Below are 27,229 nucleotides of genomic sequence, written 5' to 3' on the forward strand. Positions count from 1 at the left end.
GCATGCAAAAATTAAATTACTGAAAGCCAGGCACTCGTTCTTTTAAAAGGCAGGTACGCAGCATCTAATTTAATTTCTTTTTTGAGGAGGGGGAGTGGGGTTATGCAAAAAATTCTAGATAGGAATCAGAGTACTGAAACCGGACCCTGTCATCTGCACTTATATTTACCAGGTTTTTTTATTGTATATATTTACCACAACAGAGTGTCATTTCAACAGGTACAGGTAATCCTCACGAACATTAAATAGATGCGTCCTTATCTATCTCCTATATCTCAAATATTCCCTGAGTACTGGCGTACCGTTCAACTCTCACACCTCAGCTAGACTCTCCCATAAATAAACCAAATACTCACTGTCTATCTATCATTCACACACAATAAACAGAGAGTAATAAAACAAGAACAACCATACTTTCTTGTTTTCACTTTCCCAACTAGCTCAAACGACATTGTTGGGGAAGCATGGCTACAGAGACTGTGCCCCGCACCTGCATCTTTATAAAATCTTAAATGCCGGTATTTAAACAACATTTTGCACTATTGTACAGCATTATTGAGCATTCAGACCTGAGGACGTGTGTGTATATACAAATACACGTGTGTCTGTCACCTCATTGTTCCCAGTCTTCCACTACAAATTGTTAAAAAGATGTGAAGTAAGGCAGCACTATCTATTCAAAATAATACGTATGCCGTAACTCTTTCAAAGAAAAAATATACCGGTATTTCGTATTTTATTCATTGTTGTTTTCTTTATTCTTTATTACAAACATTTTACTGCAATGTGTAGTTTATGCATTTAGAAGTCCGTGCAACGTGAATGCCTCGATCGGAAAGCAACAGACCATAACTTTCTCAACTGATATATATACCCAATTGGCAGAAGAGGAGCAATCGAAACTAATATTGCGACTAAATGCTTTGATGAATTAATGTCAGCTTTAATCAGGGTTTTTAAAAATTTCTCAATATCTATTTAGAAAATACATTTACATGTTCTGACCTTGTTGGCAGATTTAGCTTTGATATCTTCCACTTTGCAGAAAAAAGAGATTTGAAAATTAGACTTTCGAAGTTAATGAAATTGATTATGAGAATAAATCATTAGTTTAAATTCAATTCAAGAGTCCAATAAGCCGGTCAGAATCATTTTAAACAAACATACTTAAATAATTTCACAGGCAAACTTATATAAGCTATTGAAGCTTTATTTTGCTATTCACGGAAAATCAATAAAGGTCTAACCAAGAACTTGGTTAAAAAAGGAGAAAGGTGTACTTTAACGTTACATGGCAGATTAGAATAATTATTATTAGAGGACTACTTTTCTGTTTTAGGTTGCAAATTTTACAATGTATTTCGATGTTCTGTCAATTATTGAATTTGAATGTTGAAACTATGTTTTCTTTTATTGACACTTATGTAAGCAGCATTTTGAATTACGGGTTTGAAGTATGGGGAAATCACATTGCGTGTGACATTGAGAAAATACATTTAGAATTCATAAAAAAATTGTCTGTTAGATAAAAAACAAATACGTAATCTAAGACCGACAGGCTGCCGATGAAGCTTATACGGTATTTTCGTATTTTAAGTTTTGGTTTAAATTATATCAAACTAGAAATTGGATCATAAGGTCATTCTATGACAATATGTTAGGAAAGTGTGAACAAAAACTGAAAAATGTATCAAACTGGGTGTCAAACAACAAAAGACATTTTTTTTAAAATTGATATAGGCTACATCTGGGTTGACCAAGACAAAATTTGTAATAAAAGCCATCATTAACATATACAGCGAAGAATTATTGACACTGTTGTGGAAAATCTTATTGCATATAGAAATAGTTCATCTAGATGTATGTTATAACGAAATATTATTGATTAATATTCTTTATATTATTATTGGGTGAACCCGTTCCTTGTATATACAAATGTCAGCAAATACAAGTCAATTAAAAAAAATATTATTGGGAAAAACCATTAATGTTTCTGGGTTTTCTTTGACACTTATGTGGGCATGATTTTGAATAACGGATTTGAAGTATGGGGAAATCACATTGCGTGTGACATTGAGAAAATACATTTAGAAAATTAGAAATAATAATGTGTGTGTTAAAAAGATACAAATACGTATCTTATGACTGACAGGCTGCCGATGAAGCTTGTACGGTTTTTTCGGATTTTTGGGATTTTGTTAATATTATTACCAATTAGAGAATGGATCATTAGGTCATATTATGACAAAAAATGAAAAAAAAATAGAACAGTGTGAACAAAAATTGAAAAATGTATCAAACTGGGTGTCAAATATCAAAGACAAATTGTATAAAATTCTTATAGGCTACATCGGGGATGACCAAGCGAAATTTTGTTATAAAAGCCACAATATTTTTTGGTGATATTCAATTCTTTTAAATACAAATGTCCATGCTATCAGCAATTACAAGTCAAATTTATTAAAAAATATTGTTTGGTAAAACCATTAACATATACATTTATACAGCTATTATGTGTAACTAATTACCAGTCAAATTTATCAAAAATATTATTACAAAAAAACCATCAATGGATAAATTTACACAGCTATTATGTGTAAACAATGATAAAGAACCCTGTAACTTAAGGACGTTCTTTCACCATGCCTTCAAATTACGTAATGATTGATATACCATCCAATAACTGTTGTAATTAAATCGATGTGTTGTACATTTTCCAATAATAATTTACTATACTACATATTCATTACTGATATCATCAGGTTGTCATTAAGTCCGTGCACTCTGCTGTACATATATTGTTAAAAACATTACATATACAATAAGATATATGTCAGAATGACAGAAATACATATACTCTTATAAAAATCTACGTTACTTTCAAAGAACCAGTCTTAGAATACGCCTCTGTTGTATGACTACTCTCAACGACACGATTGGTGTGGATGATTTAGGTTTGGTCAATTTTTTAATGATCAGCAAAACAAGGATTCCATAGACTCAAGTGAAGGGTCAAACGATGAAAGAGATTATCCAGATGAGATACAGTGGGGCCTCAGATATCCAGACGCCAGATAACCGGACGCTTCAGTTTACGGACGATTTTATTGAGGAACAGATTTTTTTGTATGTTATTTTGTCTCAGTTATCTGGAATTCCGCGTTCCAGATCCGGACGGTCTGTTTTTACCACAAAACACTGATTTACTACTAATTTTGCTTCATTTAACCGGACGGTAAAATTTGAGAATACCCTACTCAGTACAAAAGATTACCCCTGTCAATTAAGTTTCACACCTTTTTTACGTGCTAGACCCTTATGAGTAGCTTGTATAAACACACTGACTTGCCTAATCACTTTCAAAAATTGCGAACAACAGTGTATCACACACATATCACACTTGTACACAAAGAATTTAGCTAGATTTGGTTATCATTATTGTCCGTTTAATATTTCATGACAAAGTAATAAAATAAAGCAGAGTTCTTTATATCTAAAAACGTTCATAACAGACAACTCTAGCATGTGTTGATATATGGTATAAAAGGCAAAAAAAAACTAGCATCAACACTGGGAGCCATTGTATATAAATACATTATCATTCATGACAACAATAGACACATTTCAGATATGATATCCGGACGCTTCACCTATACGGACGATTGGACTTGGGAACGAAACTGTCCGGATAACTGAGGCTCCACTGTATATGATCCATAGAAAAAAGTGGAAACTGAGATTTTGAAAGGTCGTTTCAAAAATGGGCGAAGAGAAGTATAGATTGAGAGTAAAGATGGATCCAAGACATGGAAACCAGATCATTGTTTTGATAATGAAGTGATCAACCATAAATTTACCAAACTTAGCAGACGATAAAATAGATTCTCCAGATGAGATATATGATCCATAGAAAAAAGTGGAAATTCAAAACGTTTTTGAAAGTCGATTCAAAAATGAGCGAAGAGAAATATATACTACGTGGAAAGATGGTTCTAAGACTTGGAAGCTAGATCATTGTTTTGATAATGAAGTCTTAGAATTGATCAATCGCAAATTTAGCAATCTTGTCACAATCAGGAAATCTTGTTTTAAAAGGAATTATTAAGTTCTTTATAATTTCTTTAAGGTTTGGAGATGGGTATATGGTTTTTTTTATGCTGCTCAATGCTACTTAACCATGCCAACACTTTATGCATTGCATTCTCGTAGTGAGGTGAAACTTTGTCAAAACTGTTGTACTACCTAGCAGTTGATGTATTTCTAATGATTTTTGGTCAATGTCTAAAAAATATATATAATTTGGTCAACAAGGAAAGTGTTGAGTTTTGCAGCAGTTGGTAGATATAATAGGGCTCATCCTTTTGGTCAAAATAAGTTATTGAAGGTGTCTTAAAGCATGTTTTGTTCATATATGTGTGTTGAATTCCTGAATGGCTAGCCAAAAATAACAATGATTAAATTTACTTCTAAATTTTAATTATATTCTAGATCTCGGATAACGTTTTTATTGCTTTCATGTAGTTATCTATTTTCGAACTTTATTTGAAGTAACCTTTGTGCTAGACAATTTATATAACGATCGGTTCAACTTTTCACGACATAATCATTACATCATTAGAGAAAAAAAGAGGAACTAATGTCGCAACTTAATTTGCATTTAAATCTACACCAGCCTTTTGGTTGACACAACTTTTTCATCTAGTATATGTAACAGTGGAGAATGTTTTATATAGGAGGCAAAATGCATAGCAGCTTCTATATTTGTTTATATTGGTAAACAATTGATCCTCTTTCTGAATTATTGAAGAGAAATTAAATTTTCCAAAATAAAAAAATAATTTATTGTGGAAAACTAGAAACTGCTTGATTTAAAAAAAATCTTCGCTACGGCACTGGGCCATGTTCTGCCACAATTTGCAGAAAGCACCCTCTAAGCTATACAAAGCCAAAATATTCGCATGCAGGCTTGCAAGATGGATAGAGGACCATACAGTTATATTGTTGACCTTTAAAACATTTTCAGATGTGTGTTCTTTAGGTTTGAAAAATATTACGTCTTAATTTGTTTCCAAACCACAATATGATCTGAAATCACCAATCCAGCATTTCCTAAAGTTCATTTTTCTTTATCCAACTCTCTATTGATCTTTACATAAAGTTAATCCTTTACTCTTCAATATTTTGAAATATTGCTGTTGGGATCCAATCAAATCCCATACAATGTAACCTATTACCTAGATGATAAAACTAAAATAGAACTCTCTCTCTCTAGAACTCTATCTAAAACTCTCTCTCTCTCCTTTTCTTCTCGTGTCGTCAATTTTTTTTTATTGAAACCTTCGTCATATCATAAAACTGTCATACGAGTTATCACTCTTCAAAAAAGTCTTAAATATAACTCAAACGTTTTAACAACGTAACGAAACATAAATTTAAAAAAAGTTTTGACAAACACAAAATCGGTGGACTGACCTAGTGGTTCTTTTTTTAAATTGTGCCACAAAACGGTTATAAATAGAACACGGAAGGAAAAAAATGCATATTTATTCTGATGTTAGTGGTTTTCGCTCAAAGAAATTAAATTTTCACTATGTATTTGCTCTCACAGGTGCTTGTGGACTGGACTGTGCACTACCCCCCCCCCCCCCCCTTTTCATTTAAAAAAAAAAAAAAGAAATTTATAGCGATTTATTTGCGATTTTTGATATACTAATCGTTTGAATTTCCCAGGTGGAGTTGCTTACCTTCTCTCTTTTTATATAAAGGGGAAACGAGTGTGAATATAAAATGCCACAGAGTCGTGATATTTCTGTTATTTTTCGACTGGAGACATATTTAAGGGGTTGTTAACGATAAATAATAGAAGAAATTATTTTTTTTTTAAAAATTAAAAGGAGGGGGGGGGGGGGGTAGTGTACAGTCCAGTCCACACCTGTGTCTGCCCTATGTAAAAAACAATGCAATAAATTTGAAGTTCAGATTTTGCTGAGTTGTTTAGTAAGTCTTAACAACTTGCAACTAAGTCTTGATTAAATGAAAGTATTATCTTCCGATGGAAAGAATGTCACTTTAGAATTATGCTTTTCTAATCAATATCAGAATTTGTTTATAAATTTTGGCATCGAATTTGTGAAGACAGGAATGCATATTCAAAATTAATCATTATTCTTTTGCTGTGGAATTCGCCCTGTCAAACAACGTACACGTATTCTCAAGTGTATAGTCTAGTATTGTGTTCCATGGATATTCCAAGAGTGACTGTTGGTATGAGAATAGTGCAACCTGGAGATTGCAATCAATCTCTTGACTGATCCCCAGGATCTCCCAGGAGATGTCTCCGAGATTATTTTCTATTAACGGTGTGAAGTGGACAATGATCACTAGCTTTAATATAGCTACTTGTGATAATGTTGTATCAATGTATCTGTAACACTAGAACTCTGGGATAATACTAGTAATGAACTACACCTGGTCTGATTATGTAGAACACAACAGTTCTGGTTTAAGTTCACTGATATAATCAATGTTGGTGTTCAATGTAATGACACATATTTTAGCCTGTTCATTGTGGAGGATAAGGACACTCTCCCAAAGCTTTAGCATATATTTCTCTGTTTATATAGCCTGTATGCTTATGGAAAAGGTTTAGCAAAATTTACCTTTGTTATATCTATTCAAAACAAAGCGTCATTGTATTTGCATGTTTTGTAATAATACATGGCAATGTTCAACATATCAGAAACACATCCAAATTTGGCTACTAGTTTCATCATATAGCTTGCTATTTTGTCAGATTTATACACCATTTTGTTTCTACTTATGTAGGTGAAACTATTGATGAATACAAAAGCAATACTTTGTAGGATGTTAACTGTACGTTTTTGCAAAGTAATAACTGTTATTGTGCTATAACTAGAACAGGGAAGGGAATAAATTCACATTTATTGATATTCCACATTAACTTTGCTCGTTTTACAATAATAAAGTCTGTATTTTCAAATATCGATCTACTATTGAAATTATTTTGGCTTTAGCTAGTTATCGTATAGTTACGATTACAAACTTATTAATATGTCAATAGTTGTATGGTTACTACTTTTGCATTGAATGATTGACTCATTGAGTTTGATGAAAAGAAAAGTAGCCATGTTTCTTCTCTTCACAACAGTACATTAATTGTATTTATGCATTCGAAAACATTCAGAATAATGTAATGTCTTGTCAACCAGCGCATTTTCATTTTTGGTTCTCGGACGAAAGAAATTGATGACGTCGGGCTAACGTCGTAATTAAAATATAGGATTTTGTGAAATCTTTCAAATCTGTAAAGTTGTTTTGCCAAAAAATTGCTGGGAACACATTTTGATTATTTTTTAATGAATTGATTATAAATTTTCTCTTCTGTTATTGTGTTGAGTAAAATTAAGTTTGTCTAGATCGTTTTAAAGTTTGGAGTATAGTTTTAAAATGCGGTTTTCGACTTATATATGCATTTTACTATATACAGGTATTTCATTGAAATGGCGTTGCTTGATATTATCAGCGACACTGAGTTTGAATCACGATAACATTATTACTATGCAGACGAATCTCAAAAAAATTCTAGAAATAAATCTCTGAAGTCTGTCAATCACGCGGGCAAATTTTTATGGTAGGTTTACTCACAAGCAGGAAATCCGCGATCTACCTTAACATTACATCGGTCAAAGTGAGTGAATGCTGGGAGAAAGTATCATTGTATTTACTGCTTTGATAGCGAGGTTTATATCACATAATTTATGACACGATCACGTGACAACTATTGACCAATCATAAGTTTAAGACACGATCATGTGACAACTATTGACTAATCAAAAGTTTAAGACACGGTCTCATGTGACAAGTATTGACCATTCATAAGTTTAAGACACTGGGAATATCAAAATACAGTTTCTATAATACTTGAATTTAAACTATCAGCAATAAATAAATTGTTCAAACAACTTTGAGTACTTGGATTGAAAATTTATTCAGTAATTCATTGTTGACTAATTATTACTGATATCAAACTACCGGGTGTGGTGAATAGAGATAGAGATTGTTTTGTTAGTTAGATTTGGTAAGCGTCAAGAAATAATTGTCTCGTTCTTGTATAAAAAGTTATAATATCATATCCTTCTGTTTGTACCAAATGTTACAACACTGTCTTACTTTAAAAAAAACTATAAAGAAATGTCACTTTTATTGAGTTATATCTACAGCTTGCTACAACTCCTCAAAAATCATTTGCATGTGAATTAATTTATGGTATGCATAAACATTAAAAAAAAACACTGTAAATGTCTCAAAATATGATAATTAGCACTTGAACATAAGCACAATATTCCTTCAAAACTATTTAAATAGTTACGAAATATTAAACAGATATATGATTTGTTTATCTATCTCTTCAACAAAACCAAGTTTTCTATGCGAGAGAAATGTGCTATATCCACCATTGGGCTTAAACTTGGTCACAATATTCCTCCAAAACTATTTACATAAACATGAGTTTACTATCTACCTGATCAATATAACTAAGTTTTTATGTGGGAGAAATGTGCTAAATCCACCATTAGTGTACATATAGGTATATTCTTACAAAATTCATCATAAACCCATTACAAAGAGTTGCATCAGAGGATTAACTACATGGCCTACATAACATTGTATTACCCAACATTACCATTATGCAACTTGTCATAACATTGTTAAGAAGATCTATGACATAGTTTACCGTTCAGCCGTACAAAAAAACACATAATACTGTGGTTTCATCAATATACTCTTTGAATACCGATTTTCGTGGATTTCGTTATTAAGTTGATCCACGAAATTAACTGTTGATTGAAGTGCAATTTCTCTTAACATTTTGTATTAATAGGGTCATTGGCCACGTATCCTTGAAACTGTGATTTTTATTTTTTCCACGAAAATTGATACCCTTGAATATTAATGAAAACACAGTACACACTAAAGTCAGCTATATACACGTTGTCATTCAAACTATAAAAAACAAACTTTAGGTATGGTCCAATTTGAATCCCCAGTTACACTTATCATGGCATTTTGTATTAATACATTGATTGATAACCAATAAACTCTCCTACAGAAAAATTGTCAGAGTTCAATGAACTATAAAATACAGTTCATTAGTGGAACTTTATCTAGAAAACATTATAAAAAGGGGAACAACTTGTTTTTCATTTCAAATTGAAGAATACATATTTGAGTTATTTCCCTTTGAATGTGTTTCATCAATTTCTTGTATGCAAATCAAAACTTAAATCAAAGTACCGAAGAACTGATGGGAGTTGATTTTATCGATGTTTATTTATTTTAAAATCAATGATATGTTATTTTGCATGACAAGTACAGGTAGTTTCTGATCTGTATTTGAAATACGCACATTTTTTAATATGAATTTTTGGACCTTTTTTTGACACAAGAATGTTGATAAAACCCCATATGAATCATGTTAATTAACATTTAAAGATAGAATAAATTCAATCAAACTAGGTATCAGTAATAGACTGTAATATAACTATTTCTGGAAAATTTATAGACCCAAGCAATATTGAGCTCTCGTCTCGTTCAACCAAACGCTCGGCTGTCGTCGTTAATCCCCGACAAGCAAGAGAGACTCTCTGCTTGTCGGTGATTTACGGAGACAGCCGAGCGTCGAGTTGAACGAGACAATATTGAACTCTGGCGTAAGAACACATACAACTACAAAAACTGTCTAAATTGTTCGTACCATTTAAAATCTGACTATTTTCAAGGTATTTATAAATATGTTTCCTTGAAAAACAAGGCGTTAGCATACATTATTTGGATTTTATCAATTATTCTCAAGAACTTATTCTTGTCAGCGGCGATGATTTGGGCTTTGGTCCAAACACTGTTTCACTTTCGGTTTGTCAGAGTAACTGCATAGGAAAGTTGATTAAAATCAACTCCAAAAAATGGATCGTCACACATTCGCAACATTTCTAAGCGACAATATTTCAAGAGCATATCATATAAAACATACAAACTTAGCAAATGCGTCTTTATGTAAAGTTCACGTACACAGAAACGAAATCCATTGATGGTGAGTTGTTTTTATGTAAAGTTAACGTACACAGAAACGAGTTCATTGATGACGCTTTCTTTATGTAAAGTTCACGTACAAGGAGTTTAAAAACGCATCTTGTCTGAAAGAAACAAAATGCATCATTTAATAATTGTATTAATGAATAATACCAAATACTAATGAAAGACAAGAGGCCAATGGGGCCACATCGCTCTCCTGAACAACAATGGGCGTTCAAAAGATATTGTGCCATATGGTCCCTCGGCAGAATAACAAAAAATAAATATTGTAAAAATATTTCGAATTTTACACTTATTTTTGCATACACGTAATCTTTGACATTGTACCTTCATGAAATACTATTTTTTACCAGAATAAAAACAATCCTACACAAGATATAAAACTAAACATTTGGTAGGGGTACACTGTTAAGTTGTTAACTTCCAATTCCCTATATTTTCGTTCTGTCCCCCTCCCCCACACTTTGTAAAGCGATCAAAATATATGAGAGCATATAGGTACATTTTTTTCATTAACTACTTACTAGTTATTGTACTTTTAAAACAAATATAATAGTTATTGTTTTTTTATAAAAAATCCTACATGTATAGATGTGAAAAAGAAAATTGTACCTCAATGTGCTCAATTCCTCAAATTAAAAACATTCAAACATTTAATTTGTCTTCTCCATTAAAATTAAATGACTGTTATTTACGTCGCGTACAAACCAGGATGATTTTCCGCTGTGATAATTTCTTTGGAATAGCAATAATTACTTTATTCCCGCAACAGAAATGTGTCAGAACTATGGAAACTGTTTAAAAATGTCGTTTTTATTTACTCGTGTCTGAAAAACTATCAAAATTGATGTAGATTTCACATTATTTATTGTATAAAGAGGGGGCCCCAGAGAGTAGGTATATGCAGAATATCATTCTTTTATTTTGTTTGTACAAGTATTTAACATACTCTAATTCATATAGAATTTCTAATGTTCAAACAAACTTTCAGCGTCAATCGTAGAATTATAAGCAAGATACAGAGCTCACAGTTCGCCTAGGTTTGAGTCATATTTTGTTCACATGAGTTTATTACATTCAGCTTAAGATTTTTAACTTGGTATTTCCTATTCAGCATTTAAAATGGAAAAAAAAGAATGGCCTAAGATTTTCAATTCTTTTATTAACTCAAGACCAGTTCACTGGTATTTGAGGTTCAAAATCAGTTTATACAAATGTACACAAACACAGTCAAGGATCACATGTACAGTAGGAGTAATAATGACGAAAAAAGGTTAAGTTTACAATACAATAAGTTGTTGAAGTTGGTTTCTGGAAGAACAGACTTTGAAAATTTTCTTTAAAAATATTAACAAATTTTTTACTTTTTTAATCATTAGTGTACAAACATAGAATTGTGAGCAAATCTCTGTATCTTGCTTATAATTCGAAGCTTAACACTCACATATGGTTAGTAAATAGAAATTGTAAACAATTAAACACAAGAAACATGTACAATAACAAATAAAGAACACAATTTTTTTTTAAATGAATCATATATATATACATGTATATATACCTACATATTTCCGTCAGCGGTATCAAACTCTATTTAAACTGAATTAATTTGAGAAAATGCCGAGCATCTTTACAAAACCTATTGCATTAATCTACCATTACGCAAAAGATAATGCCGAATTACCGATAGAATGAATTCTATTTCAGTACTTTTTTGATACATCAGATTTTGCTTTATTTGCGCAGGTAAACAGTTAACTGTTTGATTTACCGAAGTCTCTGTTTGATTTGAAACGTAAATATCACGAAATACTGACGATAGTTCCCAGGTTACAAAGCATAAATATAATGAAAACGAAACGAAAATCAGAACAAGCTAACACCAACGTCATGTGTGAAAACTGTCAACGCATTGAAATATTTAGCCTCAATTTACTTCTCAAAATCGGCACAAATATATTTGGCATGTTTCAAAAATTTCCCTTCATACGCGAACTGTTGCACAACAAGCAAATTCATCATAGTCAGATCGACCCTTTTTCGTATAATGCCATGGCTGCTTTAAACAAAGAACCTCGTTTTAGAAGTATGGAATACGAGTCTTGGTAAAATGGGTATGCAAACCCGGGCCGTGGCAAAATAAAAGCCGGGGCAGATCGGCAATCGTCAATTCCAAATACGCATTATTTTGCAGCAATATCTACAACGAATACAAATATACTGGTCCATCAAATATCCTGAAATTGTAATAAGATTGGCAGATTAATAACTGCCAATCTTTTGTTTTGTCCGGGCCAAGTCTTGTCTGTCCATTTTACGGATGCCGAACCCGGAGCTATTAAACTGATTGAAACACGCCTTTCCTTTATTATTATTTTCGTGATAACTCAGATTTGAAACATAATTATTCCTTAATTTTTGCAATTTATATTTTCCTTCCCATAAGGATAATTTATGCTAAACTACGTTGAATTGGACTCAGTAGTTCTGGAGAAGAAGATTTTAAAAAATGCACCCCCATTTTTCTACGGTTTCAAGGTTTTCTCCACTTTGAATACAGATCGGACTTTTATTTCTGCAATTTATATTCGTCCTCCCATAAGGATGCTTTGTGCAAAATCTGGTTGAAATTGGATAAGCGGTTTTAGAGACGAAGTTCAAAATGTAAAAAGTTTACAGACGGACAGACGGACAGACGGACGTCGGACAACATGTGATCAGAATAGCTCACTTGAGCTTTCAGCTCAGGTGAGCTAAAAAAGTGAACAAAGTCAAATGACCAATGTTCCCCATTACTTGACATTGCTACACATCAAGAATAGCAGAGTATGAATTAAATACACAAATTAATAATGGGCATTAGTTGCACAAAATCATCAGATCATTTTGTTCCTGCAAATATTCTCATCTATCATTTGTCTTTGTTAAATGAAAATCTACACATTGAAATTCCATGCAGCTGTTTAAGGTAGCTCGCGGGTTTATCTGCTTGTGAGAAAACCTACCTTGAAAATTTGTCCACGTGATCCATAGGTTTTATAGTTTTATTTCTGAAATTTATTTAAGATTCGTCTGCGCGGTAATAATGTTATCGTGTTTCAAATACAGCGTCATTAATAAAATCAAGCAAGCCATTTCAATGAAAAATATAGTAAAATACACATTTTAACCGAGAAACGCATTACAAACCTATGCTCCACACTTTTAAACGATTCAGACGAAATTAATCATACTCAACACAAAAACAGAGGAGATAATTATGAATCAATTCATAAAAGAAATTATCAGTATCTGTTCTTGGCCAATTTTTGGCAAAAAAACTTTAAAGATTTAAAAGATTTCTCAAAACCTTATATTTTCATTACGACGTTAGCCTGACGTCATCATTTCCTTACTTCTTAGAACACCAAAATTGAAATGCATTTATTGACAAGACTAGCTGTTTTACACATTTTAGAACATGTAAATGCTTATTAGACATTATTGTGAATGTTATTTAAAAATGCAATTAATGTAAGGCTGTAAAGATACAGAACATTGCTATTTTTGTTTTTATGAAACTCTGAGTCAATCAATGCAAAAATAAAATGCAAGGCAACTACTGACATTATAAGTAAGTAATCGAATAAAACAGTTATCTCAAGCCAAAAGAAATTTAAGAATTTAATCGGTAGTACAGAATACGGAAGTTATAATTGTAAAAAAAAGCGAAGTTAATGCATACATTCTATTTTAAAACATGACTTTAAATGGAAGAGTTCTAACGCACTCTCATTCTTTATCTTTATAGAACAAAATGTGACAATGTATGTGACATCTTTAAATTTTCAGCACTTGATATTATAAATCGTTGTATAAACAGTCATAAACCGCATGTAAGCTTTTTAAAATATTTTCTTTTATACTTCTAAATATCTCATTTGTCATTTTAAAATAAAATTATGAGTTTACTATGACGGTCAACTCTTTACGTCGATTCCTATTGTGACGTCAGCAAACCCGCGAGGTACGTTAAAAGGAGTTATGCTAACAAACAAGAGGCCCAGGGGCCACTTTGCTCAACGAGCAACAATTGCCTTAACTCTGATAGAATAAACATTACAGTATTTAAATCAAAATATCTTGACAATTAGGTAAATCTTGCTCAAGTTTTTTTGTAAATCTGCCGATTTTTATCCACATGTTTTAAATGGTAAATAACAAGCCCCTTTTGTTGTACCTGTAAAAAGATTTTTCTCTATTCCTATATAACACCCCCATGGCCCTTTTCTCTGAAGAATCATGGTTTGATCAAACTTTAATCTGCACAACCCGTGCTTTCACACAAGTAACTGCTTTTTGGACTAAAAAACTTTCCCAAAATATTTTCTCTATATATTCCTATGTAAAAATTCGTCCCCCCCCCTCATTGTGGCCCCACCCTACCCCCAAGAAACCATGATCAGAACAAATTTGTACTGTCTGGGGATGCTTCTACACAAGTTTAAGCTTTTCTGGCCAAATCGTTTTTGAGAAAAAGATTTTTAAAGATTTTCTCTATATATTCCTATGTAAAAATGTGTCCCCCCTCATTGTGGCCCCACCCTACCCCCAGGGACCATGATTTAAAAAAAAAACTTGAATCTACACTACCTGAGGATGCCTCCAGACAAGTTTAAGCTTTTCTGGCCAAATAGCTTTAAGAAGAAGATTTTTAATGATTTTCTCTATATATTTCCATGTAAAACTTATCCCCCTATTGTGGCCCCACCCTACCCCCAGGGACCATGATTTAAAAAAATTGAACCTACACTACCTGAGAATGCCTCCACACAGGTTGAAGCTTTTCTGGCCAAATAGCTTCGAGAAGAAGATTTTTTAAGATTTTCTCTATATATTCTTACGTAAAACTTGATTCCCCCATTGTGGCCTCACCCTTCCCCCAGGGACCATGATTTGAACAAACTTGAATCTACACTACCTGAGGATGCCTCCAAACAAGTTTAAGCTTTTCTGGCCAAAAAGCTTCGAGAAGAAGATTTTTAAAGATTTTCTCTATATATTCTTACGTAAAACTTGATTCCCCCATTGTGGCCTCACCCTTCCCCCAGGGACCATGATTTGAACAAACTTGAATTTACACTACCTGAGGATGCCTCCACACAAGTTTAAGCTTTTCTGGCCTTACAGTTTTTGAGTAGTTGATTTTTTTAAAATACCAATAAATTTTCAATAACTTTAGATTGTCTCCCCTTTAACGAGGGTGCCGCTCTTCATTTGAACAAACTTGTATCCCCTTCACCCAGTGATGCTTTGTGTCAAGTTTGGTTGGAATCTGCTCAGTGGCTCTGGAGAAGAAGATGAAAATGTGAAAAGTTTACAACAACGACAACGCCAACGACGACAGACAACGCATACATTTTGATCAGAAAAGCTCTCTTGAGCTTTCAGCTCAGGTGAGCTAAAAACCAGGACTGACTGACGGACGGGTCCAAAACATTATACCCCTCATGACTTCATTGCATGGAGTATAGTAATGCCACAATTAGCAGTGCAAAGATACATTCTTTTCAAATTGATAAATATCAGTTACAATTTTATTTATACAGTTATTGTAGACTTAATGTGGATATCTCTTTTATAATATTCCACATTCAGAAAATAAAACTTGTATAACATGATGTTTCTCACTCAGCAACAGACAGTCATGTTTGGATGATCACAAAGTGTGAAATAAACAGGAGTCGGTTTTACAGTCCATGTGAATTATACACAGGTCAATTTCAGCTGCAGATGTTGAACAAAGTGACAAACAACATGTGTGGTTTTGAGAGCAGACTAGATTTGTACAGAAACATTTACAACCTGTCAATATCCAAGCTATCTCCATTATGGTGTTGAGCTGGACATGACCCCCTCATCAGTACGGGGTGTGTGTTCATCTACAACAAGTCATTAATTAGCTGTTAATTAATCAACTTCATACAGTATATGTAATGAGAGAGCTACATCTATAAATTAAAGTTTAAACTGATTACATTGACACATGCTTTAAAAGTTATCTAGTTAATTAAACCAATTCAAATTACTTGTAACAAAATAACTAATTACAAAAACATGTGTCACAAAAAATAATTACGTTGACCTTTTATTCTAATTAACTAAATACATGAAATACAATGTCATGTGACTGTACATCTTATTAATAAAATAATGTTACTAATGTCTATTTAAGATAAACTATAACTATCCTAATGGGAATAATACCCCTGCAAGGCTAATTTCAAGTGGGGACACATAATTAAATTGAATAATAAAGGTTTGGAACAGCTACAAATGCAAAAAGTTCTAGAATTGTAAAAAAAAAAGTTAACAAAGAAAAATTAAAATTAAAATTGTCAGAATTTCACTTTAAATACATATAACAGTAATATATTTACTAATTCATGTATCTGATGATATTTTTTTCTATTTAATTGTTTCAACGAAAAACCAACAACATGACAATAACCCTCCCTTTGCAGTAAATGGAAATACCGGTAGCCAAGCAATGCTCATCTTTTGATAAAACTTTCAATATTTTTCTAATTAGAGTCTCGAAAGATGCAATTATTTTTTTAAAATTTTCCCCACTTTTTCCTGTGGTACCATGGCACTCCATATCAGAAATTTTCCTAAACGCATGCTCCATCTAAACCATGGCTCAGATAATGGTCCCATTGGGACAAATGAAAGACATAAAGACAAAAAACCTCTATTTGGATGTATTTATATAAATATATCTTAGAGTGTTTGAATACTATTAATTAATTAATAAAACCTGTAAGGATAACCTCCCTTACTTTTCAACATCAGTGTACAATATATAAAACCATTAAATCTTGTCTGATCTTAAAAATAATTGCAGGTGCACATCTTCAGATGGTGATCAACATATATTTCACGCAGTAGTAAAAAATTCTATAGGGTGACAAAGTTGCGTCTACAGACACACGGACAGACGGACGGACAGACAGGCAGACAGGGTGAAACAAATATACCCCCTAAACTTCGTTTGCAGGGGTAAAACAAATGAATCCCAATGACTGGTAGATACAGCTAACCCTGTAACAATCAGCTGTTTATATTGAGAAACAATCACACAGATAAACCTGTCTTACATGTATCTTATTGACTGATAATTAACACGGACTGTGTGTCTTAATTATCTATATCTAATTAATATGAATGATAATGACTCAGACTTACCTGTCAGAGCGTCCTGTCTGGTGATATACCTGTAGATACACACCTTGTTCTGTAAACATGATCCGACCCAGAGACGGTGAGTGTTGACATCATAAATCAGGCTCAATGGATCACCCATCTCTTGTTGTTTTGTCAGTAGATGTGACAGGAACTGACCGTCCTTATTTAACATCTGTACTGTTTTGGTTAGCCAATCACACACCAGGATGTGTGACAGCGCGTCAGTACAGATTCCACCTGGCCGTAGTCCTGATCCTGATGGATGTCCTGTGTAGGAGAAACGATGTCTTCCTCCACGCTCTGTCACCACTACAGCACCAGACACATAGTCTTTATATAAGTCAGACACCATGACATCCCCATTGTTGTTCTCTGTTATATAGTAAGGTTTACTATACAGTCCCCGTCCTGTGTTGTCGATCTGTATGGTTTGTGTGAGTTGTCCACTCTGGTTGTACCGGGTTACTTTGCCTGTCCCTGTATACTCTGTAATTTTTCTGTACATACCGACCAGTAGATCCCCAGTGGACAGGGACCAGTACACACACCGTGGTTCCCATGTAGAGTCTGTTCTCTCGATAAATGTGGTGGTTACTTTTATATCCTTTGACAGTTTGTTGATGTTATATTTGCTATCTATATAAATCAGTTCCCTCTCACTGTTCACTGTGTGGAATCCTGTATAGGAATAACTACATGAATCCTCCACACGATGTAGAGGGATACCTGTTGTGTCTGTCAAGATGAGATTGTTTCTATCATCACTGACCCAGACCCGGTCTGATGTCACACAGGAAATGTGATAACAACGATAAACTCCTGTCACTGTTAGAGATTGATGGAACTCAGCACCAGATGTCAGTTTCAGCAGACACTGGTTTCCTACGCGTCGGTTACCTCTCTCTACGATTTGGATTGCACTCAGTGACTCCATCACATACTCCTTGTTGAGTGAACCAGTCATGGAGAGCTGGCTGGTGTGGAGTGTAAGGTGTATCTGGGGGAGGGCTGTCTTTGTGAATGAGAGGAACTGTAGCGCACTGAATGTGAATGCTGGCTGAACATATCTGTGTTCATATCTCCCTAGTCTGCCAATATGTCTGATCATTTTTATCTTTTGTTTTTTACATCTGTGTTTGAAATCAAAGTCACAAAACACATTGTTCAATAGATCATATTGCACATAGTCAATAAGATCCTTCAGTTTTTGGGCCTTTGTTAACATCTCTGATTGAAGGGGGGAGAATTCTGTTTGACAGGTTTTAAAATCAGCTTTGATTCCTGTCAGGAGAATAGGTCTGTAAAAGAGAGCCTCATTTCTGATGGTGTGAATGGCTCCTCTGTGTTGTTGTTGCTTTGTTTTATAGGCTGTTTTAGCATCAAGTTGTCTGTGAGTTCTATGTTTTCTGCAGTGGAAACAGACTGGGAGTCCACAAGGTTCACAGTACTTTATATAAACTTTGCTAGGATGTCTCACACAGATCTCTTGTGTTGGGATATAGTTGATTTTATCACGGTGTGACACAACATCATGGTCTATAGTTTTGAGATCTTTTACGTGGATCTCTTTACACTGGGGACACAGATCACATGGACACGATACACAATAGTACGCTGTGTCCCCCGGACACTTAGAACACAGATGTACTCGGTATGGAGAGCTTGCTGTGTCCATGATGTGGGCCTGTGTCATTAAATCACAATCTGTTAAATAAAAATAAAGTGTTTTAGAATTATGTCAACCACATTCTTTCAAAACTATTTAATGATTTGATGGATTTATATCATATCAAGTTTTGTGTGTAAGGAATATTTTAATTTAAAACAGATAAATAATGGTCTTTTACTATTTGATGATAAAAACACTTGTCATGTAGATAAATTATTTTGTTAAAACTCTAAAAACTCTGACATTTTCTGCTAAACATTGATGAATACTTTCTCAGTGTCTCTCTCTTTTTTTCTTTATCTGTATCATACATTCCCTGCTAGAAATGCTCTCACTCTTTTAACTTTATCTCTTGTTCTTTTTTCTTAATCAGTCTTTGATAAACATGCATCCTCTCTCTGTCTCTCTCTTTGCTAAACATGTAGTTTGTTTTTTGTTCCTCTCTCCCTCTCTCTCTCTTTATCTACTTATTAATGAATAGTACTCTTGCTCTTTCTTTTTCTCTTTCATTTATTCTTAAATAGCAACATGTACTTTCTCTCTCTCTCTTTCTCTCTTTTTCTCATACTTTTTCTGTTAAATATTAACGTTTCTTTGCTTTATCTCTTACTCTTTTTTAAACCATCTCTCTCTCTCTCATTCACTTTTCTGATCAGCATGTATTCTGGCTCGTTTTGTCTCACTATCTCAGACTTTCTCCAACAAACATAACATGTACTCTCACTCTTTCCTACCTCATTCTCTATTTCTCTCATCTCAGACACATTTTCAGACTTTCTTTGCTAAAGAAATACAAGTAATCTTTCATCAAGTGTTTCCTATATGTATGCCAGCGTTTAATGTCTATTTCTCTTTCATGCAGAGTTGCATACACATTCTCTCTCTCTCTCACATTCTGTATAACATTTACTTTTTTGCTGCTAAAAATGCTCTCTCTCTCTCTCTCTCTCTCTCTCTCTCTCTGATAAACATGAACTCTTGCTGCTCTCTCGGTCTTTTACTTTTGTGCTTCACCAGTACTTTTGCTTTCTTTCTTTCACTTTTTTAGCAACATGTTATCTCTGTATGCGCTCGCTCTCTCTTTGTCTCTCTCAAACATTTAAGAAATGAACTCAATGTCTACCCAAGTTATACTCGTATAACCTGGGTTGGGGCAATTTACGCTTTATAATCCGCGAAGCGGATTATAAAAAAGCGTAAATTGCTCCAACCCAGGTTATACGAGTATAACTTGGGTAGATATTGAGTTCATTCCTTATAATTTAATTTTCTGGAATTTGCTGTACAAATTGAGTCCGTTTTACTTTTAAAAATGATATAAATCTGTTCAAAATTCATACGTAACGTCAAGTGAATTAGTACGTTGGTGCATTGTGACGTGTCTTGTGACGTGCAAACCAGGTTATACAAATTTAACTAAATTTTTCTATCCAATCAAATGCCGCGTTACAACCAGAATTAAATTATTCTCTTTTAATCATTTACTTTTTCTCTGCTACACATGTACCAACTGTCTTTTTCTCTTTCATACCATTATTATCTCATGTTCTCTCTCTCCTTCTGCTAAACATGTACTCTTGTTTTTTGTTTCTCTCTCTTTGGCTTGCTCGCTCTTATTCCCTTTCCCTTGCAACATGTACATGAACTCTCTCTCTTTCTCTTTCACTCAGACTTTCTCTGCTAAACATCTACTCTTGCTGTTCTTTCTGTCTAATACTTATCTGCCTAACAAGTACTCTTGCTTTTTCTTTCTCACTTTCATTTCTTATTTAAAAGCAACATTTACCCACTCTTTCAAACTTTCTCTGTTGAACATTAAGGACAAATAAAAACTATCTGTGGTTCCGGTCACCCAACCGTCCCTATTTTATATCCACGACCCTAAACCTTTTTTTGCCAATTTTCAAATTTTCCTGGAAGAGCAAGATAAAGATCATTTTTTAAATTTAAAATGACAAAATATAGAGATTGCCCTTATTTTTGTTTTATTGAATTGAATTAAAAAAAAAACAACAAACAAACCATAGCATTCTGAATCAAAATCAAACCAAATTAAGTGAACTCCGAAGCATTAATTATTATCGAACATTTTATACTTTATTTTTTCTTTTGAAACAAAAATTATATTTCAATAATTTTTGTTTTAAAAATATTTGTTTCATAGTTAAAAGCTAGACGCTTCCAACCAATCTTGATTTAGTTAATTTATCTCTCTAAATACAAATGCGACATGCCATGCAGTGCTAGGTAGTACTAAGAATAAGAAAATCATTTTATATATTTCTATGCTTTTCTATTTAAAAAAATCCTCATCTACCTACTTGAATTTTTTTCAGATGTTACTAGAACCACACATATTTTTTTATTTGGCCTAACTTTTTCTTTTCTACAAACCATTTACTATAGTTCCCTCTATTTAATACTCTCTCTCTCTCATTATTCTAAACACATACAATTGCTCTTTGTTTCTCTTCCTCTCTCTCTATCTCTCCCTAATTCACTTTTCTGGGCAGCATCATCTCTTTAATTTCTGTTCTTACTTTTATTTTTTCACTCTCTCTCCCTCTATCACTCATAATTTCTCTGCTAAACATGTAAGTTTTCTTTCATTCTCTTTTCACTTTGTATCTACATTTCTGAAAACTTTCTCTGCTAAACATGTACTCTCTCTTTCTCTCTCTCTCTTTCTCTCTCTCAGACTTTCTCTGCTAAACATGTACTCTTGTTTTCTTTGTTCCTTTCTCTAACATCATCATAACTTAGTTTAAGGTCTGTTTTTTTTCGGAAAACAGGGCTTGCCCAGGATTTGCTTTCTGTCTGATCCTATTGTTAGTAACTTTTTAATGTGACACATATCTTAAGTAAGTTCTTGTCTACAATGAATTTATAAAATATATGTAAAATGCAGTTTCGTCTTCACCCAATTTAGAAAACAGACCAGAACAAAACACAATTCACACCTATTATCACATACATGTATACGTAAAATTGGAACTTTTCAAATTTTTCATGAGGTCATTTATATTAACTCCTGGCTTATGACATATGATTGGCCATCCCCCTTATCCTGGATGATTGTTTGACTGTCCCCAAGGAAGATAATCGGACAATACCCCAGCCCTTACATTATCACAAGGTTATATTTCTCCTCATATAACACATCAATCATCAAATGGGAATGTGGACAATGGTTATATTGTCAGTTCCTGGGTAAGAAATTGATGTTGACCTCGGCCTATGCTCTCGGGCAACAGTTCTTACCCCAGGACTAACTCAATGACTACTGCCCTCATACCCATTTATAAGATGTATACTAAAATGTCTATGAATGACACACCACATAAACTCTATCTTTGCTCCATCAGTCCACTCTTTATTGATACACAAGGAACCTGTAAAGAGACCTCAAACTATTATACTGTAAAGAGACCTCTATTTATTATACTTTAAAGAGACCTCTAAATATTATACTGTTAAGAGACCTCTAACTATTATACTGTAAAGAGACCTCGAACAATTATATTGTAAAGATATCTCTAACTATTATACTGTAAAGAGACCTCTAACAATTATACCTTAAAGAGATCTCTAAATGTTATACTGTAAAGAGACCTCTATCTATTATACTGTAAAGAGACCTCTAAATATTATACCGTAAAGAGACCTCAAACTATTATACTGTAAAGATACCTCTAAATGTTATACTGTAAAGATACCTCTAACTATTATACTGTAAAGAGACCTCTATCTATTATAATGTAAAGATATCTCTATTATACTGTAAAGAGACCTCTAACAATTATACCGTAAATAGACCTCTAAATATTATACTGTAAAGAAACCTCTAACAATTATACCATAAAGAGACCTCTAACAATAATACCGTAAAGACACCTCTAACTATTATACTGTAAGATGATCTCTAACTATTATACTGTTATTTTCTTAATACATGCTAGATTGATGTAAAGCAATATCAAACGCCTTCTTGAAGACGAGCTCATACAGTGAAGTATCCGATTCCCGGTCGTCTCTAATTCCTGGTCGTCTCTAATTCTCGGTCACTGCTAGAAGTTTCAGGTCACACTGTAATGAAGCAGAAAAAACTTTATAAATACATTGATCACAAAAAATGGGCCTTCCTTTATTTGATCAGCAAAAAATATTTGAAGTTACAGAAATTAGGAATTAATCCCTTTCTAGATGGAAATTTTCACTCATTTTCAACTTACAACTTTTATTATCTAGCGGTTGATGTAAAAATTGTGGTCGAGTACTTATACATGTAGCTGAAAAATATTGCACAAGCATTCACTTATATGTCAAAATTTTTCATAATGATAAGTGCTCAATTAAATTAACACTAATCTTACTAATTAATCAAACAGAAGGAGCTTCCCAACTTGATGGCCAGTTTACTTAAAAACATATTTTTTGTGGTTTAACGATAACAGGTAAGACGGAGATGAAAAAATTAAATTGAATAAAATGTTACATGTCGCTCTGACGTCATTATTATTTCATTTCAGTATGTGCAACCTCTGCGAAAAAAAAGGAACGGAAATTGCAAATTATTGGAATTTTTCTAAGTCCAATGGGCATAAATCTGTCAAAAATTGTTCGATCGAACAATCTAAAATCGAACTTGTCCTATATATTTTTATGATAAAACTGTATACCAAATTTCATATATATAAGAAAATGAACAGAAGCCATCAGTGGACCGACCGACCAACAGACAGCAGAAATTGACAATGCAATATGCCCTCCCTTCTTTAAAGAGGGGCATAAATATTGCAAATTATCAAACCGTTGGACATGACCAAGAACTAGCGGCCTCACTGTATTACAGAATATGTATCCTTACATAGCACATTACTCGGACTATTTTAAATTACTCAAGAGTAGCTTTCTAAAAGTTGCTACATTCTTGACTACGCTGTTTTAAAAATTAAAGAAGAGAAAAATTAAGTCATGTAAATTGAAATGCGGTCATAAGGAAACTGTTGGAAGATTTATCGTTCTTTAATCAGTTATTAAACCGAAAGTTTATGGATCTAATTATTAAATATCTTGTTGCGTAAAGCAAATTTAGTTAAACATAAAGAGTAATATCTGTAGATTCTCATGCCATTTTGGTATTTTCAAATGTTATTTGGGTAATTCCTGTCGTTTCGAAATTTCGGGATATGCCTACCCGTACCAGCTTTGTTGTAGAGACAACTGCATGTGTTCACAAAAAGTGGCTCCTTGGGCGAAACATCACAAGATTTTCACTGAAACAGAGGTGTAATGTAAGTCTCACTGAAACAGAGGTATGATGATAAGTATTTAAGTACAAACAATAAGCAAAGAAAAAACTTACAATAGCAATCATGAAGACGAGCTTTATCACGTGACTTCACAAGAGCGCAGGTATGGCTAATGACACAAAACATAAGAACCCCCACCCCCCCCCCAAAAAAAAAATCAACACAGCTCATACAATGTTTGATTAATTATTCCGTAATATTTATTCCTTGTAACATTTAAAAATCAAATCAGCTTAATTGATTAAAGTCTCAGGCGCAGATCATTTATATACCTTCCCCCTTATAAAGACGCAATTTTTGACTGAGTGGGGTATTATAGCACAGACACTTGTTTCTGAGAGAAAAAAAATACCCTAAAGTACATACTAAGGGTATTTTTTTTCTCAGAAACAAGTGCCTGTGTATTATAGTACTGGTACAGTACAGTCGCAGATGTAAGCAGACAGACACTGTTGCAATTTTTACAGCATGCAAAAATTAAAGTACTGAAAGCTGGACACTCGGTTTTTTTAAAGGCAGACAGTATCTGTTTTATTTTCCTTTTGTGAGTTGGGTGGGTGGGTGGGGGGGGGGGGGGGTATGATAGGAATCAAAGTACTGAAAGCCGGACCCTGTCAACGGCACTGATCCATTGTTTATATTTACAAGTTTATTTAATTTATATATTTACCACAACACAGAGTCATTTAAACAAGTGCATGTAATCATCACGAACAGTAATTAGATGCGTCCTTACCCATGGATCTCCTATTTCTCAAATATTTCCTGAGTACGGGCGTACCATTAAACTCTCACACATCAAACTCTCCAATAAATCATGCAGGCGTATCTTTAAACTCTCACACCTCAGACTCTCCCATAAATAAACCTAATACTCACTGTCGTCTATCAGAACTCTATCACACACAATAAACAGAGAGTAATAAAACAAGAACAACCATACTTTCTTGTTTTCAATTTTCCTCGATTCAGATGTTGCTTAATTACTCGATATTTATAAATACCCCAGTGTTCTAACGATGTTCGTTTCAAAGTATGAAAAATTTCCTAGATTTCTCCGTTAAAACGCCCCCTTTAGCTTATCAGGTTTCAATACACGGCTAAAAAATGTGATGTCTACGGGGATTTTGTATTGCAGCAAACCCGGATGATAACGTTGAAAAATTGCGTGAGGTATTCCGAGGGAGTTCCGAATGGGGAAACGATGTAAACATTCCCTATTGTAAATTTCCGTAAGAAATTTGTTTTCGGTCCTATTTCTCCGAGTGAAAGATGGGAATGATTTAAATAAATGTCATCATGGTATAGGGGTTGCAGCTTTATACATATAGAAGGCTTCAAACAATCACCTTGTGTATACACAGAGTCAGGACAGACAAGGGTGGTGGGGGGAGGGGGGGTAAGTCAAAGAGAGTCATATTGCTATTTATACATGTGTTAATTCTGTGGACAGGAGGGATAACTATGTCAGTTAGAATGGAGGAGGTAATCTGAAACCTAACTAACTGAATCAATATATACATAGAGTCGGAGAGAGTCAATCTGCTCTCTATGTGTTTATTCTGCTGATGACAACACTGAAACACTGACTGTGTCCACTGCCCGGTCCAGTATACGGCGACTCAGTAGGCTAAATGCACCCATTCAACACACGGCACTATAACAGTGCATACAGGCCATAAATAAATAAAATATTCAATGCTCACTCCACTGTATACTCCATCATTAACAGTTTTACCACACGTCATACATGCACACTTCATTAAATAAGCATCCATCTTCGTACACAAACTCTACACACAGCTTTGATCTGCATCTATAGACAACAAGACAACATGGACCTCATTATAGCGCCTCAAATCTTCACACCCGTTTCTGGTTCTCTAGCTCATGTATGTACCCAATACACTAATGTATGTACGCAATACACTAATGTATGTACCCAATACACTAGTTCTAACATGCATCTTCTATAGACAAGACAACAGATCAAACACAGCATTCACCCACACAAATATATATCTTGTACAATAGCTACCTATAACATGTATAACATGCACCTTCCATAGACAACATGTACCTCATTATGACGCCTCAAATCAAATACAGCATGAACCTTCACACCCGTTTCTGGTTCTCTAACTCACGTACGTACCCAATACAATAATGTAAACGTACTATATTTAGCGCATACGATATTTAGTAGAATATGAATTTTCAACAAGCTAGCGTGGATTTGATTGAGCGCATTTCTGAGTGTACCTATTACTCTACTTATATATTTTACATTTGGTGATATACTTGATTTAGCGGACGCCGTTCTCCGCCAAAACGCTAAATAGAATACACAGCCAAATGTAATACATTTACAGTAAGTTCGAAAGACAACACAGCACCCACACTTTACAGCAATACAGGAGCTCCCTGATTAAATACAACATGCATAGATAGACAGTGTAACTGATAAACACGTATGTCTTAAAAATTAATAAAAATAAGCTGAATACTCGGTGCGCATGAAGTGTTATAATGTAAATAATCAGATTCATCGAAACTCTTGACATGCATCTGTTTATGTACAACAAAAGAAAATCCTGCTTAATCTTAGTCCCATAGTATCTTGGATCGTATAATATCTCTCTGTCTAGGTTATTATGAGATTATTTTTTCCCAACGTCAATACTAGATATCATAAAATAGCCATGTCTGTGGCTGTGTGAAACCTAACAGTACGGTAACATTGGTACCAATTAAACACAAAAAGCAGATCGAGTCCAATAACCAGTAAAGAATTAATGGCAGAGATGAGTCAAGCTGTTGACTAATGTGTGGATTTCTGATCAGTGTTTCTAAATGATTATTATAATGCACTTTGTCTCAGAAAATATCTGGTAATCATTGATTTGAAAAT

General features: G+C 33.6%; 1 protein-coding gene across 4 annotated transcripts in view; it reads right to left on the bottom strand.

The window, feature by feature from the left end:
- LOC105327476 (uncharacterized) overlaps positions 1–27,229 on the bottom strand; it is a 265,527-nt gene that overhangs the window by 235,787 nt on the left and 2,511 nt on the right. The window contains exon 2 of one of the 4 annotated variants that reach the window (XM_066081107.1): positions 24,210–24,282. The exons of 2 other annotated variants lie outside the window; for them this stretch is intronic. The gene's annotated coding sequence lies outside the window, so the exon portion shown is untranslated. Of the gene's footprint in view, positions 1–24,209; positions 24,283–24,371; positions 24,400–27,229 lie in introns of those variants that run through there. One more of the 4 variants, XM_066081114.1, reaches the window with a different exon arrangement.

This window comes from Magallana gigas, chromosome 1, assembly GCF_963853765.1.
Source record: "Magallana gigas chromosome 1, xbMagGiga1.1, whole genome shotgun sequence".
In the NCBI taxonomy this organism is placed as follows: Eukaryota; Metazoa; Mollusca; class Bivalvia; order Ostreida; family Ostreidae; genus Magallana; species Magallana gigas.